General features: G+C 37.8%; 1 long non-coding RNA gene across 7 annotated transcripts in view; it reads left to right on the forward strand.

Moving 5' to 3' along the window:
- The window catches only part of LOC147909261 (uncharacterized), a 417661-nt gene that overhangs the window by 71320 nt on the left and 318887 nt on the right, over positions 1-27454 (forward strand). The window contains exon 3 of one of the 7 annotated variants that reach the window (XR_015545486.1): positions 8980-24202. The exons of the other annotated variants lie outside the window; for them this stretch is intronic. This is a non-coding gene — a long non-coding RNA (uncharacterized LOC147909261). Of the gene's footprint in view, positions 1-8979; positions 24203-27454 lie in introns of those variants that run through there. 7 annotated transcript variants of the gene reach the window in all.

Genomic DNA, 27454 nt, shown 5'->3' on the forward strand with positions numbered 1-27454 from the left:
AAGTATCCCTTTTATTCAGTATTCGATGACTACCAGTAAATCGACTTTAATACAACGAAAAACATACAGCGATTTGTTGCAAAAATAACTGTTTTTTGATAATCAGGAAAATTAATAGAGTATCTTGAGATGTAAATGGAAAGCGAATCAGAGATAAGGAGAATGAGAGAGAAAGAGAAAGAGAGAGAGAGATGCTTTTTATTGAGCGCTATAGAATACATCCTTTTAAGCGCTAAGCACACTAAATACCTATAAAATAGACAGTATTGAGTAAAAATTACAAAAGAATACAAAATAAATAAAAATACGAGAAAAAAATATGAAAGTTGAAATATAAACTAAAAATAAAGATACACGGAGAGAATTTTGTTTTAAAATTTATCCTGAAAATATGGTAGTTATGGTACAATATTTTAAAGATTTTTACCATGCATTTCAGTAAAATTAATCAAACTTTATACTTTATTGTAGTTTTATTAATAAATGAGAGAGATTTACATTAAAATTTTTGAAAATACAATGTTGTCTTACTGTCATATTTTTAAGGTAAACTCTAAGAAAAAATTCTCTTTGTGTAGTGAAGAGTAAAATACATAAGAAATAAATTGAGAGAAAGAGAGAGTTTCTGAAATAAAATAATTTTGCAAATTGCATATTACTTTGTCATTACTTTTTGAATTTCATTTAAGCTACATTACGAACAGGCGTGTGCATGAGAAAGCATATTTATGTTATGCGAAATACAGCATTAGATCACTCGTCTATTATTCTGCGCTAAGAGACCACGAGACTTTTATCGCGGTTTGTCGTTAGGAACAAGCGAGGTTGACGCTAATTATAGTTGGACTAAGGTTCCCAAATCGGCCAGGACTTTGGGGCATGCTTGGAAACGATCTTCTAAACGGCATACAATTCTGCGATTGCAACGGATCTATATATCGTCGAATTGCGATCCGTCGTTTCCTTGCTCTGATAAGAGCGACTGGTATATGCGACTCTACTAAATAGATAGAGTTCTGGCTCTACGTGATTCCCGATTGAACACGAAATAGGATTGGATGGTTCTTGGCCGCACGAAAATCGAAGTTTCGTTCCACCGGTTCCACAGAGTACCGTAACGATTACCGGGAAATTCTGCTGACTGTTAGGACAGGAGGGACAGCTACAGTCAGCCAGTTGTATGTAATTTTTGCCGATTGTGACAATTCTATACGTAAAAACGTATCGCCCTAGTTTATGAAAATAAATGATTAGTTCTCGAAAATTTTTTTTGTAAGTTAAATAGCATAGACGATAAAAAGCATAATAATTTTGTTTGATTTCTTTTTTTTTTTAGTCTAATAAACTTGCTTTCTGTATTTGCGGCTTTCGATCAATCATCTTGGAACTTTGATTGAATTTTTTTTGTCAAAAGGTTTGTGTCGTGCTCGTCGAATCGATTTTTTCTGAGTTACGTTCGCAATACCAAACAATCAAAGTGTGCGTGAAAACCGTGAAAAATCGTACACAAGAGCCAGGGGCGCGCAATTCTTCAATGAACACCCTTCTATGGGCCATTAGTCATCGCCTAGGCCGACACACAAAAACTAGCTTACGTACAAATGAATACGAATATGTATGGTTTTTGTGCGCTAACCGCGGCCACTAAAAAAGGTAATTTCCGCAGAATAACGGTATATCTATACATACATATGTACGAATTGTTTGTTAAGTGGCCGTACGTTTCTGTCCATGCAAACGACACGATACAGTCGCAAAGCAATTCACGTCTTATTAAACGGTCAGAATAATATTAGGGTAAAACAATAAGCAATTTGTAGCTTTTGTTGAATGAATGGACTCTCGTGTGCCGGCGGGAACTACAGCAATGGCCAAACTTCGCGAAAGTCTAACTTCATCTCGTCACAACGGGTGGGCGAGAGGGAAATTTGGAAAGTGCAATAATTCCGTAATGGAACTTTGCTCGGTCGATGAGCTCGGTCGTTCGTGTGGTTGAAAGGGAAACATTTTAGTAGGATAAGTTGATCTTTGAAGCTCGCTAATTTTTTGTGTATAGACCAGCTCGTTTTTCCATCACGGTTCCTTCTCAATATTGACGAAATCGATTGACTAATCTACGAAAAACCATCCTAGCAAGGATATAAAGGGGAGAGATTTTAATTCGAGTTCCGTGTCAATAGTTTGCCAACTAGTTGACAAGTTCAGGATCGAAGTAGGTGACTAAGTTCGCGATAGCGCAGCGAGATTAAACGAGAAGATTGACCTATAGATCATCAAACTCGCGGTACGTGTTTCGTAATAGCACTCGCGCGAGGAGAATCGATCGAACAGATCGGATTGCACGACGTTTTCTTCTTCTGAAAAATCGTCGATCGTCGGAACCGAGTGCCGTGGCATCGGCAGGAAGCAAAAAAATCACTGCTACTCTCGACGGTTCAGTTCTTCTAATTCCGGCAATCATAAAGCGTATGGGTCGAAACTTTAATTCGAGATCAGCCGGTGGTTGCGTTTGACGGATCGTTATTAAAACCGATACCTCAATCGAGAGGGGTTCGAGGGTGGCGCGTACAATGAAATTTCAATCATGAAAGTATTCGGTTTCGCGATTGGTATTTTTAATCGTCATCCGAGCTAAGTGGAGACGGAGAGCGGCGATAGAGAAACGGTTGTATTCACGATTACGAATAATAAACGAAGTGACAGGATGCAGGGCTTTAATCGGTATAGTCTAAAATTCGAATAGATTGCCGTTCTAGAGTCTGGCTAGGATAATATCCCGGGATTCGGGATCAGGATCTAACTTGGGAGGCAACTTGAGCCCCGCCTGCACGGTTTGCCGAATCAACGGTGAGATGCAGCTCGGTTCTCAGATCCTCGAACGGTCGGTTTTACGCGCAGGAACGGTTTACACTAAGCCACTGGGATCATGTCCGTTTAATAACGCGATAACATATCAATTTCACGCAAATGCCGTCCCATCGAGAAGCGTTGGTCTTCCTTTATCAACGAGGTAGCCACGCTTTGAGACACAACGGAGACTAGGAAACCGTCCTACCGAGAGACGCCGTCGCCACCGCATGACCGAGGAAAATGGCCTCGGATAATTAATGTCGGGCTACGATCGTCGGGATGATTAATGGCGACGCTGCTACTCCGCGTATAATAACGCTTTCCTCGCAAATTAGTGCCCTCGCGCATTCAGTTCCTGCTCCGACCGCTTCCTTCTGCGATCGACTTCTTTTTTTCCTCGCGTGGGTTCTAAACGTAAAGATATGAAGCATAGAAGAGAAAGAGAACATGGATTTTCCTTAGTACGAGCTTTTCGTACCCGAAGGGGTGAATACGTTAGCTAGAAATTCTCACTCAACATCAGGAAGCGCGAGTCAAGGCGCGCCTCATCTCTCATCTTTCCTGTAAAAACGGGTACAAAAACATGGCAAAAAAGAACGTAAAAGATCATTTCAATTTGGTCGATTTAAGTTAGATACGTGCCTCTTATGTATATGCATGTAGAACATTACACAGGTATGTGAAATAAATTAACATGTAGAATTGTACGAACAAAGTTTTCCAATAATTACGACATGACATTACGGAGTTGTGTACAAGGCTTTCCATTTATAGCGACCGCAACTAAGAACAATCGATTCAGTTGCGCGTGATCCGCTTTTCGGCTTTGAACTCTGGCTAGTCGGTTATGCTCAACGTCTTCCACACCGTTGCTTAACTCGGTTCGAAGTTACTTTGGCCCTCTCACATACTACTGTACAATTGGAGTATTTCATCGATCGATGAAATTAGCTTTTGATATTCTTCGTACATTTTTGATTATATCGAATAATTTCGTTTATATTTTCATCTATTCTCTGCGATGATGCAAATAAAATCTAAATACAACTGAAGATCTAATAGATACCGTTCTGAGTTTAGTCAAATTGATTTGTAGAAAATCCTCCATATCTCTATTTGAAGCTTCTATTATTCACGTTAGAATCGCATGAGTATCATCGTGGTATACATCGAGCTTTCCGAGCTTTGAGACGAACTTGAACGCCCTGCCTAGCACATAGCTTGACAGCGATTTGATCCTCCTCACTAGTTGAACACGATATGGCTGACTGCTATTCCTATCCCATCTCAGCAATATTAATAATGCTAGGAATTTCATTACGAGTTTCACCAGCTATCTAAGCCCTTATACCGTCTCAACTGGCGTTCTACACATATAGGCTTGGTATTGGTTAAGAAGTCAAATATAATCACACACAGATTTCATGTGTGCAATTGCGACTGTTGATGACATATAACCTTTATTACAATTTATAGTGCGTTCCAAGGATAAACGAATTTGAGAAATCTGAAATTGTGTGATATGACAAATTTACTAGGAGCTACATACGTGATTCAGATAAATCTAATTTCCAGAATAAAGTCAGTTAAAATTTACCACAGTGTTACGTTGAATATTTAACGTAAATATTTAACGAGAACCTGTCTGGTGGTATAAAGTTGGAGACTTTGATTTAATTTACTTCACTACTTGAAGAGAAATCTTCTAAGAAAGTAATTTACTTTAAATTAATTTTGCTTCTCTGACTGAATTTAAATTGTTGTATATATTTGTCGGTTATAAAAATAATTTAACAATATTAAACGTGTTATTATACGGGTTTATCTTATAAGCGTGCAACGATGATTTTACGTATTCTTTCAGAACGCATCCGACCATGTACGATTCCCGCGGGAACGCGGCATCTTTACGAGACTTTCAAAGCTTCGTGATTTTACAACTCGTTGATCTCATTTCCTTACCGCCATAGCGTCGCGTAACTTTGATACTCGATTTCCACCACTTACCAAAACTTTTCACGAGCACGTGCATAAAATTATTGCGAAACTCGTGTTTATGTGCAGCAACTTCTTTTTTTTTTCCAACATAATACACGTACTTTAAAATACGATACGTACTTTATTCTTTGCGATTATTCAGTTTATGAAATTGACGTGTAATTATCAGATTTTCTCATCTCGTTGCTTGTTGCATCTATACTGTTACAATCTTGCAGGGATCTTTTCAAGCCGACGAATAATAATTAGTTATCTCGCTATTCGGACGTGTTGAAAATGTTGATCGCGTGGCTGTGGATGCCAACATGGTGCTAGAATTGGGGCAATCTCACAATGATTAATTAGAGCGTAATCAACGTTAGATTGCCTCTTCGAGTGCCAGTAAGCGCCCCAGGTAATTCGTGGTAACCAATTGCGATGTATGCGCGTACTTGAAATTCGGAAGTGGCACGGTTACGCGATGATCGATGACGAGAGGCCAGGGCTTCAAGTCCGCTTCATCGAGCGTAGACACATAGCGGATAGCAGTCCCTCCCAGAAACAATCTCCATGACGTGCGATTGATCGTAGAATGATCGATGAAAGACTCCGTCGAAGACTTACCGTCTCGACTGATGAAATAAAAATATAAGGCCGTTGTCGCGTATACCGAATGCGGGATCGCGCGCAGGGCCTGGACTAAAAAGATAAGGTTTCGCTATATCGAGGGTGTGCTTCGCGTTCAAGATTACGTCGCGCGATCGATCACTCCGGCAAATAGAGGAATCTCTTTGTTTGTTTAGGTGAAATTAGTTTTTCCTTCGTGCGCATCGCACGTCGTCTCCGGTGGAGTCTAGCTGCACTTCGGCAACTTCTTCTACATATACAACACATACGTATATATGCTTCCGTTTTCTTACCTACATATTTGATTTACTGCATGACAGACAACTCGCTGAATATTTCGAGAGATTTATGCACGTTGCTCGAGAAACAGCATTCCTATTTCAGTACACGTCGTACACGATTTAGCCATAATTTCTTGGTCGATCTGAAACTATCGAGCGATTATTGCGTTATTTGATAATGGTGTCGATAACGTCGTTAGGCGACGATGAACTTTTACCCTCAATATCTGTGCTTGTTACATACCGAGAAAGTTCACAGGCATGCCTGGGTAACACGGGTCGCCACGATAGATCGAATCGATATGGTTGCATACTTAAATAATGCGCGCACTCCGGAGGTATATTCGATGCAGGCGGTTGCTGCTGTAGCAATAGCACTACCGTTATGCTACCATTATAACGCACAGCTTACATTGCTTCAATACTAGGCAGCTACAAGCAGCAGCGGGCGCCCTATCCCCAGTGAGCAGAAGTTTTCACGCTTGAATCGAGCACTGTGGGGTGAGCAACGAGGTGAGGGAAGGCATATTTCGTCTTAAGGAAGCTTACGTCGTGTACTGATGCTTTCGCAACCGTCAAGTTCTAACCGTGCGATCTCGCCAAAAGGGTTGCGCATGTTGATAAGCGTAAATTCCAATTCTCCCATCTCGTGTATCGTTAGAGTCTAGTTGTCGGCGAGACTGTTGACGCATTGAAAAAGCTCGTAATCGATACGAATCTTGCAATTGAAATACACTCGTAGCTATTAGCATTGTAGTGTTGCATTATGTTAGCATAAATTAGCATTTATGTACTATGCGATTCTTTGAAGGCAAAGTTATGTTAATTTTTTGTTTTACTATTTTTTAAAAATTTAATTAATGCGCGCTCTTTGAATTAGGGTGCTCTAAAAGTTTTTGATATATTTGCCAATATATTATGGTCGCTTTAATAAATGCATAGTTAATAAACGAGCGTATGTTGACAATCGGGCGTATATTTCGTAAATAAATGTTACAGTTTGTGTACCGTGACAAGAAATAACGATTGTTTATTGAGAATAAAGTAATCGACTTTTTTTTTATTAAATAAACTTCTGCGTATACTGTCGAACGTTTTACGTATTTTTAATAATTTTTATTTAAAGTTTTTTAATATACCTATAAAATATCATATCAGTCAAAGAAAATTTTCGGGAATTAAGGGGAACAGTATTATCGCGTAATAACTATCTATGGCAATATTTCAGTTTGGTATCATTTCCATTCGCAAACAATCGTTCATCATCGTAGCATGCACTATATAATTATCAAGTATAATACGCAATACATGTATCTTCTATGCATCAATGTACAAATAGCAATCAATTGCTGCGTGAGTAATCATAATATTTGGCCGCAACCGAAATTCGCTCCATGATCCCCATAACATCCATTTCGTTATATAAATAGTAACTACTCTGCAGTTTGTGTAGCTTCGGGCAATATTTTTCGGAAAGGAAAAAGGTTCTTCTGACATCCCAGCAACGGCCATAGTTACATAGCTGTGTCTACGTGAACACGACGTATTGTACTTACTTCGGTACTCTCTCTCTTGTACGGGTCATAGAATAATAGAAAAATACGGGACATGGGTCCCGCGGCGAGCACGATATTACCTCGCGCTCGACACAGGTAGCGAACGCGCGAGAAAAAGCGAAAGACAGTCGGGGAACGACGAAAAGGTAGACACACGGACAAGACAGGGAGTGAGACAGGAGAGGAGAGGACAAGAATGTTGATTGGCCTCAAATTGAATCCCGTCCATTTATCACTCGCCACCTCCATGCTCTCGACCCTCCACGCTTCTTCGGTTTGGTTTGAACAAAAATCGGAACGATCCTCGGTCAAACTTCTCTCCTTTCTCTTTTCCACCCTTGGCTCTCCCTCCGTCAGCACCTATACGTATCCACGAATCGGATTCGTAGAACGGTCGAACCGTGTTTCTTGCGGAAGAGGCTCGCACCAATTCGTGGAGATGTACGTAGATATAAGTTATACGTGTTTGACGTATATTCGGCCCCACCGGACCGAAGAGCTTTTTAGTGATGCCAAGTCAGTCTGGCCGTTTTACGGGGATGTAAAATTAATTAGCGATTGGGGGATGTAGAGAGGACAGGGGCTGGCAGAACAGGAAGAGGTGATGGAGAACTGGACAGAGATGGTCGAGCGTTATACGATCGGTCGACGCGATGTCGAGCCGGCTGAAATCTATTGGCTGCTTTTTCTCGTTCCGAGCGCGAGAATTAGAAGCGGAATTGCTCGGAGCGTATAAGACGAGGCAATTACTGCCCCTCGGCGGAGAAAAGAAAAGCGACCCCCGTCGCTTTGCATTCCCCGACATCGTTAACGATTATGATTTTATGAATGTATATTCGTAGCACAAGAGTAGCACAAGAGAGAAAAGGAAAGAGAAGGAGAGAGAAAGAGAGCGAAAACGCACGAACGGATATCCTCTTCTTAAATATAAAAATTATGCTAATCCGGTTTAATCGCATATCGCACGATGACGGCAGAATCGCTTGAGACGTACACGGCTATGGGCAATTACGGTTCATAATGGCAGAAGGAAGGCGACCGCGTGTTACTGCAAGGGAATCGTTAAAAATAATTCTTAATTTCGCGAATATTACCGTCAGACATGCACGTGACTGTTTTCGTTATAATAAAATATTATGCAAATTTTTGCCATTTTTATCGAGACATATATATATACAAGTGTAGTAAAAAGTTTCGTACTTTTTAATAGTTACAGATTTTCTAACGAATTTAACTTAATCCTTCTTTAAAAGAAAATTAATTAGCTACTTTTTCACCACTTCTTTCAATATTAAATATTTTACATTAGTTAATAAGGTCATAATGAAGCAACTTTTGAAGCAAAATTCATCAAGAATTAATTGATAAATATAATTTTATTACCCATTTACATATTTGAATTTTAACACACGAAGAGTTAATCTTTAGTCGTTTATAATTAGAAACCGTAATCAATGTCTTTAAATTAAAATAACGCTTTAATTTGATCCAAAATATCTGCACATATTAGGAATAACTTATATATCTTATTATTATTATTGAATATAATAGGAGAAATCGAGAGAGATCGAGAGAGAGAGAGAGAGAGAGAGAGAAAAGGATTGTGTGTAAAAATTTACCAACGAATGACAAATTCCTTTCGTGTTTCAACTTTTACTGTAACAATTGTATTTGTTTCTTTGTTTCAGGTGAGTCCACTTCTGCATATTTTAGCTGACGATATCCCACGTATGTAGTCCAACATCAATAAATCGCGGGTTTGAGTGAGTCCATAAAAAAAGATTTAGGGTTATTAATTTTGAGCGTCTTTTTTGCGACCGGTACGAAAAATTACGGAAGTAAAGCGGCCCAACGCTTTTACGAAATTTTATCGAACCATTATGCACGCCAATTAAATGTCCTTTATCAGCGCGCTCGCAATTTGCATGATTGAATGATTTTAAATTGCGGAAGGGTGTGATGCGACATTGCGGTACTTTCATATAAAATTAGTAATAACGTATAATTAATTTACGGTAGACTTTTCGTTTCATAATATGATACAACTGTACTGAATTGTGCGGATCTTGACATTGATTTCGGCGCTGCTGCGCAATATTTCAACACAACTCTGCCATATTAATGAAATAATTCCATATTAGGCAACATTGTACGTCGGGTATGAAAGAATTCATCTTCACTAAATTGTAGCTCATGCAACGGTCCATTCCACGCACGCTCACAAGGTAGTCGAGAATGCGGCGCCAAAGTAATACATCGAGTGATATATCTTCGTGTCGAACAGCTCATTTGTATGTTCGCTTGGAAGACGCGTTTAGCGACGCATCGACAAGCCTCCGTGCTTTTCGCACCGTCAAGGTGTGCTTCATCTTCCGTTTAATCGACGATATTTGACCAAGCAGCATAGCGGCGTCCAGTCTTTCTCGAGTAATTAACGGGGCAATCAGCAGTCCTAAAAATGTTGCATTTAATGATAGAGCCTCTTTAGAAGACCCGGCTTGAAACTGTAGATTACATTCAGACAAGGTAATTGGTCAGACCGGTATGGACCACTGTGTGTGGAAGCAGCTGCGCCATTATAATTGCAGACTACCATCGTTCGGTAGAGAAAGAATGCTGGAGTAATTCGCTCATCGGCGCAATCTCTTATTTTTGCTAGCGATGGCCTTCACCTCGGTGCTTTTGTAGTGATCCGATGTTTGACATTAAGAATTTCGTTTGTGCACTAGGAAAAAACTGTAGTAAGCTTCAACAGAACTGTTTTAATTGAAGCATTTTTTAATAGCAACCAGATATCTTGTTTACTATATAAAAAAAATTTAGTTGCTTTTGAAAAATGATTTCTCTGCTTTGTAAATAACAAAAATATTCGTTTATATATATTTGTTATTTTAATTTGTTCGGTATATTTCAACCAAATTTTTGTTATTACAACAAAATTTTGGTTTATAGAACAAAACTTTTTTCTTAGTATCCTGAACCTTTCAGGAACCACACGCAAAAAAAGGACTTAATAATATCAGCTAAATATCAATTGCTGTTTCAAATTTTGTTATTGATAAAAGTTGGCCATTGAAGATAAAATACATTTGCTGTCGACATCCAAACTTTATCAGTTAAAATTAAAAGCGTACTTAACATAAGTAGTAAGTAATAGCTGTTTGTCACTATTTTAACCGCGTAACTTGTTTATTTCATTCGCAATTATTTCTGGGACGCTGCCGATTGTCATTTTATTCTAGCAGAGAAAATTTTTTGCGGTAGCATCTAAATTTTAACAATTAATAAATTGAGCTTTGGCAGCAAAGTCATTAACTGCCTCTATTATAAGAACATTTTAACTGCCACAAAGCTCTATTTTAGCTGCGTTGACTAATCTTGTCTCTGTGTATTTTCACAATAAATTTCAATTCCAAGATAATTTATGTTTTCTGAGCATGAATTTTTATAACGTGCGTAATTATGAGGTCTGCTTTCTATATAGCTGAACTGATTACACTTTTGAAATTTAAAGTGAAAAGATATATATTTGATATTTGGCAAAAGCGAGAAAGAAAATTCTAGTGCAGTCTTGGTACAATAACAAAAACAGACCTATACAGAACAATACCTACGTAAGTGCATAAACGAAAGAAATGATTGTGATCTATATCTACTAGATGAAGTTTGACGCGAGAAAAACCATGCGAAGATGTCGAGTTTCAGTTCCGGGCAATCGATCTTCGCTAATGTTCCTTAGGCCGGAAATGTTCACCTTCGTTCGCTGCGTCCTTATCAGACATCTTTGCCCTATGTCGTTGATAGTTAAGACTTGGATTGATCTGCGCTTTGCGTTTCGTCGCGTGACGACTTGCGACAAAATAATGGACGAACCGGAGGAGATGATTGATAGCGCGAGCAAACGTATTTAACCTCGTGAAACCTCGTTGTACGTACCTTTGCCGCGCGCGCGAATTGCAAATTGTAAATAATAATTAACGAGCGAACGCGTGCATACATATTGATACAATCGATCGTTGTGAAATTAATCAACTGGCAACAAAAGATGTACAACGCGATATTGGGGATATCGTGGCACGAAAAATGGTGAAACCCGTTAGCGCGTACGCGAAAAAGCGTGCGAATGGAAATGAAGTAGTTAGCAGTATCAACTTTCATATATTTCGACTTTTATTCCCGATTTTCACGGTCGGTGCGACGTTTCTTGCACGCACTTTCGTCAACTGGGAATTAACACTCCACGCTTACGTTACTTTTAATTTTCGACACAATCGTTTTTACTTCGTCCCGTTCCATCACCGTTTTTCTTCCTTTAACGATGCAGGTTCGCCGTTCGAACCGCGCATTTGTAATTGACTCGCTGCTCCGGAACGAAGGTGTCGTCTGGAGAAACGAGCAGGAGCCAATTATTCGCTCGGCAATCTTTTTAATATTTTATTATATTGCTTTCGCTCTGAGATCGTAACTTTGAATTGGCTCTGTCGGACTGATGGGAGATGACTAAGAAACTCTTTCCGATGCGATTGCACACGATGGATTGTATATCGAAGGAGAGAGAAAGAGATGGGGTATATATTTTTCAGAATAATGTCAGGCAAACAACGACTAAGCTTTGGGATATATTATATATTATTATATAAAAGAGATACCAGCAAACTTATTCTTTCCTAATTGGTTTGTCTGAACCAATATTTCTTTCGTTTTATATATCTGCATATATAGGTAGACGGCTGCTTGTAAACATTTACTGGCGTTGTATCTGTAATCTGCAGGAGAATTTTTGGTGATTTAATTTTTAGAGATAAAATATATAAACTTTCGATATTTGTTTGGTCTGTTACGATTTTGAGATGAATTGGCATATATTATTTATGTATTTATTTTGATTTTATGAATGATTAATTAAAAAGAATTGAAATACTTAAATAACTTATATTTGTTATTGTTCTAGTAATGTTTGAATATTCGCATGTACCATATATGTGATAATCATTTTTATATTTTTTATCGACTAGAGAATTTCGTACTGATTAGATATAGATATTTGATATTTAGATTTGCTAGTCATTTCGAGACCAGTGTATTGCCACATTTTTGCAATATCGCACATCGGTGAATATAGAAAATTTCGGCCATTCGTGATATTGCGAGGACGTAAATCGAATCGATGTCTCGTTCGAACGTACTTGGCTTGTCGTCTACATTTTTCACGCATGCATGACATTGCAACCATATCTCACGATACGATGGAAAACAGGATCGTAACTTCGATGGTAAAATCTGTGTCCGATCGGTAGTACCAATCATAGAGTATACGCTTGATTGATCTTGCATCGTCTCAGCTAAGAATCGAGAAATATGACGAGTTACCGAAAGGAGATCTAAAGCTGGTGGATAGATTGATGATCAGATCCGGATGAGATTAACCTAATTTAAGGCGAAATTTTTTAGAAATCTTTCAGAAAGTTTTATGCATAAAATATATATAATATTTAATTTTTCTGTTTATACATTTTTCATTTATATGTACACTAAAATAAAATATACTAAATTTTAATAAATCAATAATGTATTTGAATAGTATCACTAAATGTTGACTAAATATATTATTTAAATAAACATTTATTAAAATTTAGTACATTTTTTTCGCAGTACATTTACACATATTTCTAAAGAAATAACACATACCAAATAAATCTTTAACTTAAAATTTTTTCTTTTTGTATATTTTATTACCATTAGAATACATCTGTCGTTATTTAGATATTTATCATGTACTTTTACCAATTTTCGTAAAAGCAAAATGTGGACAGGGGATTTGAAGTAAATCGCCAAAAATATCCCTTGAGAATCATTCTCGTAGAATCTTCGCGATTTCACTTGTGAGATTTGACTCTTAGCAACCTGTGAAAATCTCAGGATGTAACGCTTTAAATGGAGCGCGAGAGTTTAGTACGATTTAATCTGGTTCGTAGTTTCGTAGTTCGCAGGAAAGAAGTCCTCGGTTCTTGGGTTAAGTGGTTTAGTTTTACGAATGGATGAGATCCGTAAGAGGCAACACTTAATTGGAACGTGCTTGTCCTCTCGAGGAAGGAAGCTGCAACCCACGCGGAGAACGACCCTCGTAGATCTCGCGGAAGCACTCTTGAAAGGGCGACATTTCGCTCCCGCGCACGATTCGAACTCCTAAACTGAATTTCGACTATCGAGTAACGGGGTAAAAGGTGCTTTTATATAAGTTCCACGCTCGTGCCATATACAATGGACCAGGAAAGAACGAGTTAGCTTGTGGAGAAGACTACATGTATTACAGGGTTTACGTACGCATCCTTACAATCGCGCAAGAATTCTATCCTATTCAGTTTCCGTGCCAAATCCGAGAAACAAATAGGATAAGATATTATTTTCTATACATCAATCATATGGTATATAATGGAAGATTATTTAGAGTTATATGATAATATCTATATTTTTCATTTCGAAACTGGTATTACATTTTGACGTAATATAATGCATGAACCTTCGTTTATTCAAAGCTTTTTGCGTTGATTATATCTGCGCATTACGGCACCAACGGTGGCGTAAAATTCCTGTGGTAATTTCTCGCGTTTATTGCATTATCGATTGCCGGATTTAAATGTGTGAAATATGATTTCAAGCAGAGATGGGCTGAAGCACTAAATGTGATTATCGGGCATGTTTTTGTTTCGTACTATTGTGCAAATGTGTCGCGATAAGATAATACGTGTGTATGTTCATAATATTAACGGTATCGATTCATGCAAAAGATTCATGATTATTCCGATATTATTTTATGCCCAAGCCTCATCTGCTGCATATGATATGGCATTATTTTGCATCCAAAACGATTTCTTCTACATTTTCCAAATAAAATTAAATAAAACACAAAATTGGAAAACATTAAATTGAATTAGAAATCATACGAATGTATGTAATAATGGTAATAATTGTGAGATCTACATGATATTTTCTTTTATATGTCATAATAACAATAACAATATCTAGATATATCTACATCAGAAAATGATAAAATACTTTAGAGATTTAGAGATTTGTGCATACACAATTGCAAAGTATTATCTAAAGTAGCGATTGTTATACAATACATTTTATCTCTATATTTGACTTGTGTGTATACTTGAAACGTTGCAAAATTCCTTAGTCCTCTTAGGAATCGTGAAGGAAAGAAATTATGCTCGCGAAAGAAGTAGCAAAAGCCGTCGCAAATTATCGCGCTATGCATCCCATCTCAAGAAGAGAGATCGCGGAATATTCTCGTGGCATCTGCATATGCCCTACTAGAACAGACCATCCGCCGTTGTTGGTATCAATTTACTTGTTCGAGCACGCATCCGGTCTCTGGGCCCATCTACAGCGTATCTCAAAAAGCGGACTGCAACGTAAAACGGAAAGAAAGCCGGGAACGAGAGAGTCGCAGGAGACGTGTGAGGGGAAGGACGGGGGCAAAGCAAGATATCATTTTCCTCGTTTTCCCGGCACACAGGAAAATAGGCCAGACACAAAGTACATGCAATGGCGGGTTACTTCGATGTATCTCTCGTAAGCTGAAAAAGCGAAGCGCAAGAAATAGCGAAAATAAACGAGACGTGCTGATGAGCAGCAAAAAGGGGCAAACGAAAAAGAACGGCGCACAATTTCCGATGCAATTATGTTTATAGTGAAATATATGAAAATATGTTTATGGTGAAGTATATGAGAATATTAAATATTTATTTAACCTTTTTATTAGAATCAAAAAAAGTTTTACGCGTACAAAAGTGGTCATTATTATACTTGTGTTATATTTAAAAACAAAATTCTTTCGATCGTAAAATGAAAAGGTTATTTTCGATAATCCAGAATTATTTGTAATATATATGTTTATACATATAAGAAACTAGCATTTGTTGTTCTCTCTTGTTCTTTCATCTCGCGGAAAGTATGCGTAGGACACACGGACACCGTGACGATAGAAAGTTAACTTTGTACTGCTTGAATCTTTTGCAAGTGAAAAAAGAAATGCAGGAAGTTATGACAATAAGAAGATACTGACCTACTACTGATATCGAGCGTTCTTTCCTTGACATAGATTCGCTTGATGCATGAGTAGTCAAAAGATCTATAAACTTCGGCTGCTTCTCGGAAGGCGATTCTCTGTGAATTTACGTGAAACAGGTTAGCCCCTATCCTTTAGTTAGCAAGCTAATGTTTCGTTTTCTCAAAAGTTGCTGGTTCAATCTTTCTACTTACAAGTTCCGAACTAATGATACCAACAGCGTGTGTAACAGCATGTGTATAACATCTACGAATCTAAAAAGGTTTATCGTACACGAATGCGTTTGACGTGAAGAAGATAGTATTAATTTACATAATTTTAATGGAAAATGCGTTTTCGTGGCATCCTTTTTATCCTGGAATACGTTTCTCGTGGGATTTCCTCTCGAAACGCATAATGGTAGATGCACTGCTAGTCAATCGATGCATGCAGCTCGGCAGCTTCGCGCGGAACCGACTTTACTCGAATTTGCATGCGGATCCTCCTTCTCCCAGGATACCCGTTCGCTGGCTGCCCGCAGGTTACTGCATCGACTGGTCAACCTATACTTACTTACGTCATAAAATGTTCCGGCATAAAGGAAAGGATAGCGAAACCTATGATACACGCGCGTGGAACGATTCTCGATCGGTGGATCGGTACCAACGCGCCCGCGGTTGGTATCAATTTGCATTTTGTAATACTAACTTTTAGAATCTTTTGCGGCAGTGCAAGTTTGCGCTATGAAAAGGACGTAACTTTATAGACCGGCGAACTGTAAGCGATGCGATTTGAAGGCACGCGTAGGAGCACAAGTGAAACTTCGCTGTATATTTGAGCTGGTTGTATTTTTATTGTGTCCGACGTCGCCCTTTTTTAACAGTTATTTGGTAACGAGATATTTTTTCTTATATTTTTTTTGTACACGATTGCATACAAATTACGAAGGCATGTATTATAGTTAATTTTCTCTTTCATTTCCACTTTTTGTTCAAACCTTAGCATTATATAGAAAGAAAGATTTCTTTAAATTTAATAAATGTAGTCATGAGAATAATTCAATCAAATCGATTCTTTAAATTAAGAAACGTAATTGATCGCATTCAAACTAAATTTTGGTGATTAATCAAAAAAGTTTTTATTCAAAATTAAATTGTTACAATAAAATAAACATGAATAGGAGTTTCGAATCCAAATAAATCTTTCTCTCTGTGTACAAATCTGAGTCTGTAAAAAGTGACTTTAATATATGTTTATAATTAGTTTTCCGTGTAAAAAAGTAACACATTATACAAAATGGATTTACACATTTAAACGTGTAATGTAGTGACATTTTTCACGGAAAACTAAATCACACACATATATTGAAGTTACTTCTTATACACTTGGATCTGCAATGAGGCTATAGACATGGTAAACGTCGAGGCTCGAGGTCAAGCGCGTTACCGTTCGATTGATCTATGGACCTGACGGTATCGCGGTAACCGCGACTTTATCTGAATTTGCGTGCAAACGAGGTTAACCACCGGGTCTTCTCCCACTACCGCACCGATCCCTTTCCCACCCCGGCGGGGATGGCCGTTTTCTCCGTTGACCGGAGCCGCCGGGTCGGCTCCGGCTCGACCCGTACTCTCTTGCTTACCCTACACCGTAAAGCGCACCAGTATAAACGAGAGGGAGGCGATGCACACCCACGATACATGGGGCCGGACTGAGACGCCATCCTGAAGGTACGGTCGCCGGCATAGAGGCGAACTCGTCTGGTTTCCTCTTTTCGCCAGGGCCATTCCTTACCGGGACATTTTTATGACCGACATTTTCACCGCCGTCGACCTCTTGCAAAGCCTCGACGAAAAAATCTCGCCTTGGATCCTGGGTGGATGCCTTGCCGGGCGCGGCGCAAACAGGAGCCGGCAGGAAGCGATTATTTATAACGGTGCGATCCTTTAACTCGCAGGAACCACGCGCACTGCTGCTCGTCTTTTTGTTGCGCGCCGACGCGACGTGGCGTCGCGAAGGTATAATATCGCCGGGATCGTCCGCGGTGACATGTCGAATGTACGCGAATGTTGGAAAGAACACGGTAATCGATAAGGCGCCTGCGAGAAATGTGGGCGTCACTAACATTATATACTGTCGCACGGATGATTGCGTGATAAATCGGTGATAAGAAGCGGTGGCGTTTTATACATCGTACAAGTATTATTTTCAGATATATTATATACAGCTTGGAGTAAAGCGAAAGACCGGTTTTATAAATAAGTCTGATCGTATGATATAGGTAATATCGAGTAAAAGCGAATCAATTAAGAAATATTATGTTAGCATCGAGTTCCAGTTTGTGAAACGATTATTACCGCTTGTTAGAACGATGTTTAATGGAACTTTACATACGCATATAATTCTGAGAGCTCGCGAATGGTCGTCACGTTCTACAAATCAATAGCACGGGAGAATTCTTTCGACGAACGAACAGGTAGGTAGGTCTTCCTTGATTTGTGAGTCTGATCTCTGATCAAGAAATCGATCTCAACTCATTATACGTCGGTCCTTCTCATTATCGTGCACACGTTTGTTGTGAGAAATGAAACGGCGGGGTCTCTGCCCACGAGATTGCACGCGGCGGCTGCACGTTCTAAGGACTTGAAGTCACGCGACGTTTTACCGAATGCAATAACGAGTTATTTATCCCCTTCTGTGTCTGCCGCCCATTTCGGAATTAAATCGTGCTCAGACTCGCATTATCTAATTACGTTTCGAACAACACAGTTCAATATCACGCGAGTTATCTATCGATACTTCATCGAGAAATGTAATAAAGTGTTCGAAATGGTATAAAGACGAAAATTACGAAAACTAGAAGTGGCAAATATATCAAAAAATAGCCAATAAAAGATCAATATTGTCAAATTCATAACATCCATTATATAGTTATAGGTATCCAATCTAAGTTATTTTCAACAGTTTCTACGTCACTACTGTTCTTACTCAATATCGTTAATTTAATTAATTTAAACAATGGAATTAAATAATTTAATTCAAGAAAGTGTATTAAATTTTACTTCAACTCAATTTATTATTTATTTAATTTATTACACAAACAACAAAATATTACTTATCTCAAGGAATTATCATTGTTTGGTATCTAACAGTGAAACATGAAGAGAAAAAATATAAAATATTACATGAAAAGAACGATTTTCTTAAATTATCAGTTTAGCTAGATAAAAATCTGAAAATAATTTTGTTGGATTATCAAAATAATTATGTAGGCCGTTCAAAGTTGATTGCTAGAATCTTAAAAGCTTTTGCAGCGTAACTACATAATTATTTTGATGTTTTCTATCTAAATTTTTAGATACTTTAGCAGAATTGTTTTTGCTATGTGTAGTTATTATACAAATTTTAACATGTATATCGCAATAACAAGCGATAGAAGTACTAGCGACTAGAGATGCGACAGCCTTTAACGAGATTGCTGAATTTCGCTGAGAGCGAAAAACGCATCACACCGTGGCCGACGCGGCGCAACGTGGTAGACAAAAAAAATCCGTGGCCCGATGAAGCGCAGGTACCCGATTGCAGCAGCCGTGTGAAACGCGAATGCACGAGAAGCGCGGGGAAAGAGTGCTAATACCTAAATAATTGCCGGCTGAACCTGATATGATTTAATAGCGTTCTTTGTAAGGGGGAGTTCGGGTGGTACGCGAGGGTGGAGTATGGCGGAATGTTGGGCACAGATGATGCTGCGTTGCAGTTGGATGTCCTTTTCTCTCTCGCGTGGCTCGCCGATCGCAAAAAAGAATGCCAAACATTGAACGATAAATGCAGCCGCGGCCACGGGCGACGCCGAAAATCCTCCTAGCTGTCGCCTCTCTCAGTACCGAATGTTTCCATGAATGCTAGCGAATGCGTCACGTGTTCGCCTGCGGTCACCTCGAATCACCTGTGCAATTTGTTTTATTACCCTCAAGTTGGCACTGTATGCGATCGCGCGAAAATTGTCGACGTTGCTGGCAGTAATGCTCGCTTTATGGTTTTTCAATGCGCCGTAGGACAAACTGTGATATTACAGATCGCTTAAAAGCGATAATGGTTATTTGCATGATTATCGAAAATGTTGCTCGACATATTCTGACAGTTTTTTTTAAAACCGATAGTTTCAATTAAACGACAAAAAAGAACGAACGCATGTTACGATCTCTTCTCTCCTCGCACGAGGAATTTGAAATCGCTAATCGAAAAATAAGAAGCTTAAAGGATCGTACACTGAGAAAAGTGTCTGGTTTAAAATTGACAAACCAGAAGATTCTAATTATATCAATCAGAATTCCAGTTATCTCAACCAGAATTTTAATGTATTTAATCAGAAAATCATGATTGATGATGATCCATTTTCAACCAGAATTTCAATTAATCCAACCAAACATTTTTCTCAGTATAACTTTATGAAATTTTATGACAGACTGTATTCGTTATACGAACCTTTTTTGATGTCTTGCTATTGTTATATTGCATTAGTTTATTAGATAACGTCACCGTTGTGATATTGTTAAGGTAATCAAGTTGAAGACGTCTCGGCTTACGTTGGATACACCACGCCAATGTCTGACAGCTACGACGTACTAACCATGATGCATGCATGCGTGAATATGATATACCTTATACGACGAAACTCGTGGAGATAGAGCGTGAAGATATATATCTCCCGGCAGTCACGCTTTATTTGAAATATTCACCATTTTCGTGAATAACATGCACCTACGTGCTAACATAAGATGTATCATATGGCAAGTTGTAAGTGGTATTGCTATATTATACAATACACCGATTAGATCTAACAATGCACAGATGAAAATATCTCTTTCTCCGTTTGATAGATAGATCAACTTTACTATAGATTAATTTTAATCTCGGTTAAATTTACTCTCCTTTTTTTAACTCTAAAAATTAGGAAAAAGTAAAGGATAAGTTGAATTAAAGTTTAAGGGATTACAGTTAATCCACATCAATGAGAATTATTGATGTGTATGTTTTCTTATGCACAGATAAAGTATATGCGTGAATATGGAGTGTTTCAATTTCTTACGAATTTCTTTAAAATCCAAATTTTCATTTATTCAACATGTGCAAGTATAATCAAGATTAGTCCACTCGTGCAACCATCGCTGTTTTTGTAGGACCATTGTTTTTCTTACGAATGTCTATAAAATCCCAATCTCTCGCGTTTAAGTAGTGAAGTTTCTCGGAGTTCATTTCGTTCGTGGGGAAAGGACAGCTTTTCGCTTGCCTGAGCCAAAGTAGCTAGCTTTTGTGCTCGAAAGCTACTGTAGGATAGTCGCGAATGTTTACCCGAGGTATTTAATGGTTGGACCAATACCGAAGTAACCGCGGCAACGTTTGTTGAGCGATAATAATTCGATCGTTCTTAACAAAAGCGTCGATTTACATTGTGCTTATTATGTGTATTTAGTTGAAGAAATAAAATATATATATATATTGGGTCATTTAAAAAGTATCCACGGTTTTTTCATTCAAAAATTGAATAAAAAACCGCGGATACTTTTTAAATGACCTAATATATATATATATATATCTTGAAATAAATAATATATAAATTTCTGTCGACATAAAAATAACATACACAATAATTATTGTTAATTACAATAAATTAATTATAATTATTACTGACGGTCGAAAAAAAAGATTTTTTTAAATTTCTTTTCTATTGTCTGTGAACTTTTAGTAGATGCCTTTCTCCTTTCCTAAATATATGATATTTTTATGATATATATAAAATTTTCATTCTTATTATTATTAGGAGATAGAAACAGATGAGGGAAGCATTTATTAGAAGTCTACAAACCGTAATAAGAATGAGACAGATTTACTGGGTCCAGAGTTACTAAATGTTGTGCTCTCTAAATCTGAATCAGTGAATAGTCACTAATTACTCAATGGCATACTTGGCACTGATATTCAGTGAAGTTCAAAAAAAAGAATGTTTGAGCATTGTTATATAACTAAAATATCGATATTTGCATATTAATTTCAATCTTTCAATATCATATTCATTGAATTTAAGCACTAAAACAAGGTCAGTTAAGTCACATAATAAAGATTAGCTAGGTAAGGAATTTCATATTTAATTCATTGATTACCAGTGCCATACTTACTGATATCAGTGATTATTCACTGATTCAGATTTAGAGAGTACTTTTTACGACATAGCACTCGAATTTGAAATATTAGCGGGTTATAATATCAGATAGCAACTACCAATATTAGATATACCGATAGCTCCTGCCGCACGAGAGAAAGGAGTGCAATCAAGTACACGCGACGCATCTCGTCCATCTAATGAGGACGAGACGAGATGCAGATTTGTGCGGCATCATAAGTTTTGCATTACTGATTTCGTCTCGTTGTTTTTATCGTGCAAATTGCTTCCAGAACGTTCGATTCTTTTGCAATTCTTTTACATACAGTTTGATACAAACAACCTCCTGCCAGTTCACGCTGATATTTTTCCTTTGAAGATACAATAGATATAATTTTGCGCATTTTGATCATAATAATTATCGGTATTTTTTCTTTTTACGTCTTACGTTCATTGTATATGTTATAAGTTGGCAATAATCGTGTTTTTAGCGACAGTTTTTGGCGACCGAGATCGATCGATTAAATTGAATTTGATTCGATGGGATTTCCAGTTCACGCGTAGCGTATCTACCACAGCTTCGATCATTTTCTTCATGTTATATTGTCTTAAGCGGTTTTTAATGGATTAATGACGCAAACTTGGTAATGTACGATTGTGAGTACCCATGTAGACGAAATAAATCGGCCAGATGTGAATACAGTGATTTCTCATTACAAACAGATCGTTGGCTACCATGTTGATAATTTCATGTAAATTGGTTTTAAATTGTTACTTGACGGCTAATCTGTTAACGGATAAAATACTCGTGAAGAATTATATGCTGACTCGGAGGAGAAAGCCGCTAATGGCAGCAATGAAAAGCGCGGCTCCTTCTGCATCTCGTAAATCGATGATTTCGTTTCTGCCGACGCATGCATATGCAAAGAGATGCAAAATTTATCGAGTGCAAGAGCGCGTTGGTAGATCCTTCTAACAGTCGTGGTGCATGCGGTAGTAACGATACGCAAACGATCTTCTCTCGACTCGATTTCAGGATACTGCTGTATAAACTGCTGTATATCACATTAGCTGTTATTGCCTTAAGTATACCTACATGGCGTAAACGTCACCGCATGATGTTATGACATTAAGCGCCACCCGCCGTCTTCTCACATCCGCACTAAGCTCCGTTGAATATCCGGCAATCAAAACCAACGAACTAGTGTAATACATCTTCTCCTGGTTACTCTAATATCCTGTCTCTTTATTTCTGTTTTTGTTTATTTCTATTTTTCTGCCATTATGCAGAATATTGCTATTAATAAAATGAATTTCCAAATAGTTTAATTTGAAGTTCGTTAAAGAATATAAAAGAAATGAAGACTCTTGATTGATGCGAATTATATTTTTCTTTTTTCAATAGCTACCAACATCGACTTAAAGAAATTGGTTTAATTTTACATCTCTTTTGTCAGCATGTGAATTTTTAGCTAATTTTTTTTTGAATTATTTATTCTAGAAAATAAACGAATCTATATGTAATCCGAAAAATATTGTGAGTAGTTTCTTTCTTTTAGCATTGACGGAATTTTGTAGCAAGGAGTGTTTCTTTTACTATTGGAAAGATTCGTATTTTATCAAAAAGAGTTGACCTTCAAAGAACATGATCGATACCCGAGAAACATCAAAGGGGGCTGTACTAAGTGTACTACGATTGGACGAAGGAATCGTACGTGGAAAGGCAAGAGACGAACACTGTTTGGCGGTGATAAACGACAATCTACATAGACGAGCCCTTGTTCCTTGCGATTTCCAGAAAATAGCTATCGTTAGATAAGTATCGTCGATTTACCTGCGTCACCTGCTAAGAAGGCGACCATGCTGAGTGAGGAGATCGAATCGACTGATTCCGCCTTCTATTTTCTTCACGTCTTGTCTTTCTTCGTCTTTTTTTCTTCTATTGCATTTTTCTATTTTTTATACATTTTATCAATATTTACTTATTTTACTGTTAAAGTTTGTAACTCGGAATTGCACGATGAATGGTGAACAGGAAGTCTATTTATTCGCGATGGAAAGATAGCCATTCGAATTCACGCACCGTAGAGCCCCTATAATGAGAGTCTATACTGTATATCTGACTTTTGATTGACTTCGCCATTGGGTTGAAATCGGAAGTTTTCCGGGTTAGAATGTACCTAAAAGTGATCAATTAATGCCTGGTTTATGCTTCGGTCTTAATCCTAAAATCTTAAAATTCAGCCAATGGAATACAGATTTCAGTTACAACCAATTAAGACTGGTAGCCCTATTAGCTGAATTTTAGGATTTTAGAGTTAAGACCGAAGTATAAATCAAGCATAAGTGACAATAAGCATTTGTATTTTTATAAAATTTATAAAGTGTGAGTTTACAAAGTTTACGAAGTGTGTTAAAAAAAAAGTGAATTTGTATTTTTCATAGTGAATTTTCAAAAAATAAAATATAAATAATGAAATTTGTACAATGAATACAAATTTTTGACACATGTGTAGCTTACATTAATCTAGTTTAAATTATAATGTTTGATTGTAAAATCGAAGATTGCAGAAATTTATCTACACAAGCATTTAAAATGTGTAGTTTTTCTAGACAGAAAAAAAAAACGAAATACGGACTGTGCCCATAATAAATGACACAGATTGAAGTAAATGGCAGCCTAAGAAAAAAATAAGTAATTTACGTTTTTAATAGTATTTGAATATTTTGTATCTTATGGCTGTGAGCTTCCGGTTTGAATCCATACATGGTCGCTACAGCGACGGTGTCCAGACTTATTATAAGGACTTTAGCGTACCGATTGCGCTAGTCTCCGAGCTGGAGGCGCAGTGCTTGAATCTCGTATTTCATTAGAACACCAATCGAGATCCGGATTTCCTCTCTGATCTTCGTCGTTCCGATCTTGGTCGACTCCTGAATCCTACAAACGTCGCACTAGCTCCGCATTCGTATAACGGGAACGTACACGTTCCTTAATTGCGTAGTTACGTAACGAGTCTGTAATCCAGCTCTCGACCGACTTTACTTTTGAAAGACGAAGCCGCCGTGGTGCTAATCTCAAATTGCTAATTCCGGATGGCTAATTCAATTAGGAGAATAGTTCCGCGCAGCATCTGAAAGGCGGTCTAAAGACCGTGGCAGAGAGGCGAAGCGTTTCTAAAGGGCCACGCGGTATTAGTGACGCTTTCTTGGTTGTGCACGTTTAGATGGTATAATGGTAACGTAACTGACTACTTATCGGTGCAACGTGGGGCTGGTTCGGACCGCGAGGGCTGGTCAGAATAGAACCGACTTGGCGGTTCTTGCGGTAACTACTGACCAGAAGGTGCTGGCTGGCTCGCTTCGGTGCCTACACGGCCGAATCATCGGCGCTTGATAGGAACTACCAGCGGAACGAGAGAATGATGGGTTATGTGGCTCAGGCAGGATGTGCGTTGGATGCAAAATAGGATGAACGCGAAACGGTGATCAGTGAAGAGAAACGGTGGCACGGTAGCGATGGCCGATTCGCCAAAGGAGAGCTGCCAAATCCGCCATTTGTTTTCTCATCGATTCGTCCATGTCAGAAACCCAGAAACTGTGCAAACTCGGAGATGTTCTCGGAGTTACGGTTGGTCGAAGAAAATTGCATAGTCCGTGCCATTACTACGATTTTCAATTAGCAATAAATTGCATTGAACGTATCTCTTTTTTTAGGTTTTAGTTACATTATGAGAAAAATAATATTATGATTAAATATATATTATAGATAGAATAATTGAATTTTATTAATTTGTGGCAATATTTGTGAAGGCTGTAATTTCACGTAAGAAATTTATATTAGATATGAAAACATTGAAAAAATGGGTATTTTCTAGTATTTTAATACTTGAATTATGTTACACGAAATTACAGCTTTCACAAATATTATAATAAATTTAATAAAATTTATCTATTAAATCATTGGTTTAATCATTTTATATTATTTTCCTTAGTTAATTTTCTTACTAATCTTACATAATAGGTAATAGAATTGCAGTTGTTATTCACACTATCATAATAACTCATTTCTGTTTTACTTTCAATCGCATTTTAATCTCAGCTTTTGATCAACGAAATAGCCACAATGGAGTCGATATTTAAAAGATGCAATCCTTCAATTCGTTTCACGTCTGAGCAAATGCCAACGTTAGAACTGTCAGTGGAGTTAGTGTTAATGACATTAAAATACCGGACAACCGATTCTCATTAAAAAGTTTCGATTAAAATGAATCCTTTTAGCACGAGAGTTGCATCTTCGACTACTAAGGTCCTAACCCTCTCCCTTCAAAATGGGCTCGGCTGCGCTCGTCCTTACGTCGAGCTTGACAAAAAATCTAATTAGAAGTGGATTAAAATTTAATCACTCGCTAAAGGAACTTATCTTGGGTGCTATCGGTGGGTGGTGTCCTCTTCATTTAATTGTAACTCAGCTGCTTTACCCCGCTCTTTCCGGTTTCGCCGTATCCCTCGATTATACCAGACTTCGTTTTTTTTACTCCTCCTTCTCTTCCGCCTCATCCTCGCACTTTTTCGAGCCACGATCGGGCTTCGCCGGGCAACAATTTACTTTGCATAGACATTAAACCCTGTTATTTAATCGAGCTACCGTCGTCGTCCCGCCTTAAGCGCCATGGATGGCGAACACTTTCTTCTTGCGTGGGCGGAATCTAAAGGCTTCCGACTGAACCCATTCTCTGGATTAATCCTCGTTTGACCGGTCGCATCGTGCCGATGCGCGACGAAAAAAAAATGGAATTCACTTTACAAATTTACCATATATGATTCGAAGTGGACGCGTTTGTGTATGGCCATATCATGTTTCATTGCCATTTAGCACATTTGACGAGTGGCTCGTTTTGATTTTCTGCGAATCGATACAAAAGGTATTGAATGTCGAAGTTAGTTATCAACAATATACCACGCTTCGCTAATTTTCACTCACTGCACCATCGCATCGTAGTAATTTTTTATTTTTATATTTATCTGACTCTGTTCACTGGTAGTTCATAATTGATATCGATAGTATTATTGATATTTTTTTAAATTTACGTATATTTGTGAAAAAAGTATTACAAAGTTAAGAGCTGAATCATTGCATAATTTTTTATTTTGTATTATATAATGGACGGATAATTTTATAATGGACGTCTTCAATTGTTGATTGACACAAGTTGCTTAAAATTTCACATTTAATTTTTATTATATATGTGTAATATATAATTATAATAATTTACCTCTTTTTTCAGAAAATTATAAAATATCCTTATTAGACATTACTAAAATTTTTTATTTCGTCACCATGTCTTGTTCGTTTTTCGAGTAGAATATGCGCTTTTTCATTTTACCACTGTAAAAACTGTTCTCACATTTTTGGAAATAACACTCGTAATTTGAATGCAGGCAAAAGAGACACATTCGAAATGTGGAATGCGTGACTAAAAATCAATCTACGATTTTATTTTACTTTGTCGAACTTCATAATACAAAATTGCTGCAATTGTATAACATAGTCACTACGTCGCCACAATCGTATGCCACAGAATCGATGGTCACGTGCTAATTCTTGCGGAGAAAATTTGATTTAATCACTCTTTTCATTAGACAATCTATCGCTCTCGTTACCAGCGCACATTGCAGTGAAGTTTCTTAAGCAACTGGGTCACTCTTCAGGACGATGCATCAACGACGAATATTTCCGTATGAGAATCTCATCTCATCCGCGCTCACTCTCACCGGATAACGAGAGAGTAATTGGGGAAGAAGATTAGATTTCGCTGCGGGGCTGAGGTTGCGCGGATTCGACTTGGAGACTTACGCGCTATTCGAGCTACCCACAAAAAGATGACCTCATTACACCGTCGCTCCGTTGAGCAAATATGGTCCGTATAGTGAACGGATTACAGTC

The sequence above is a fragment of the Acromyrmex echinatior genome, chromosome 6, assembly GCF_024713525.1.
Source record: "Acromyrmex echinatior isolate Ae372 chromosome 6, ASM2471352v2, whole genome shotgun sequence".
Taxonomy (NCBI): domain Eukaryota; kingdom Metazoa; phylum Arthropoda; class Insecta; order Hymenoptera; family Formicidae; genus Acromyrmex; species Acromyrmex echinatior.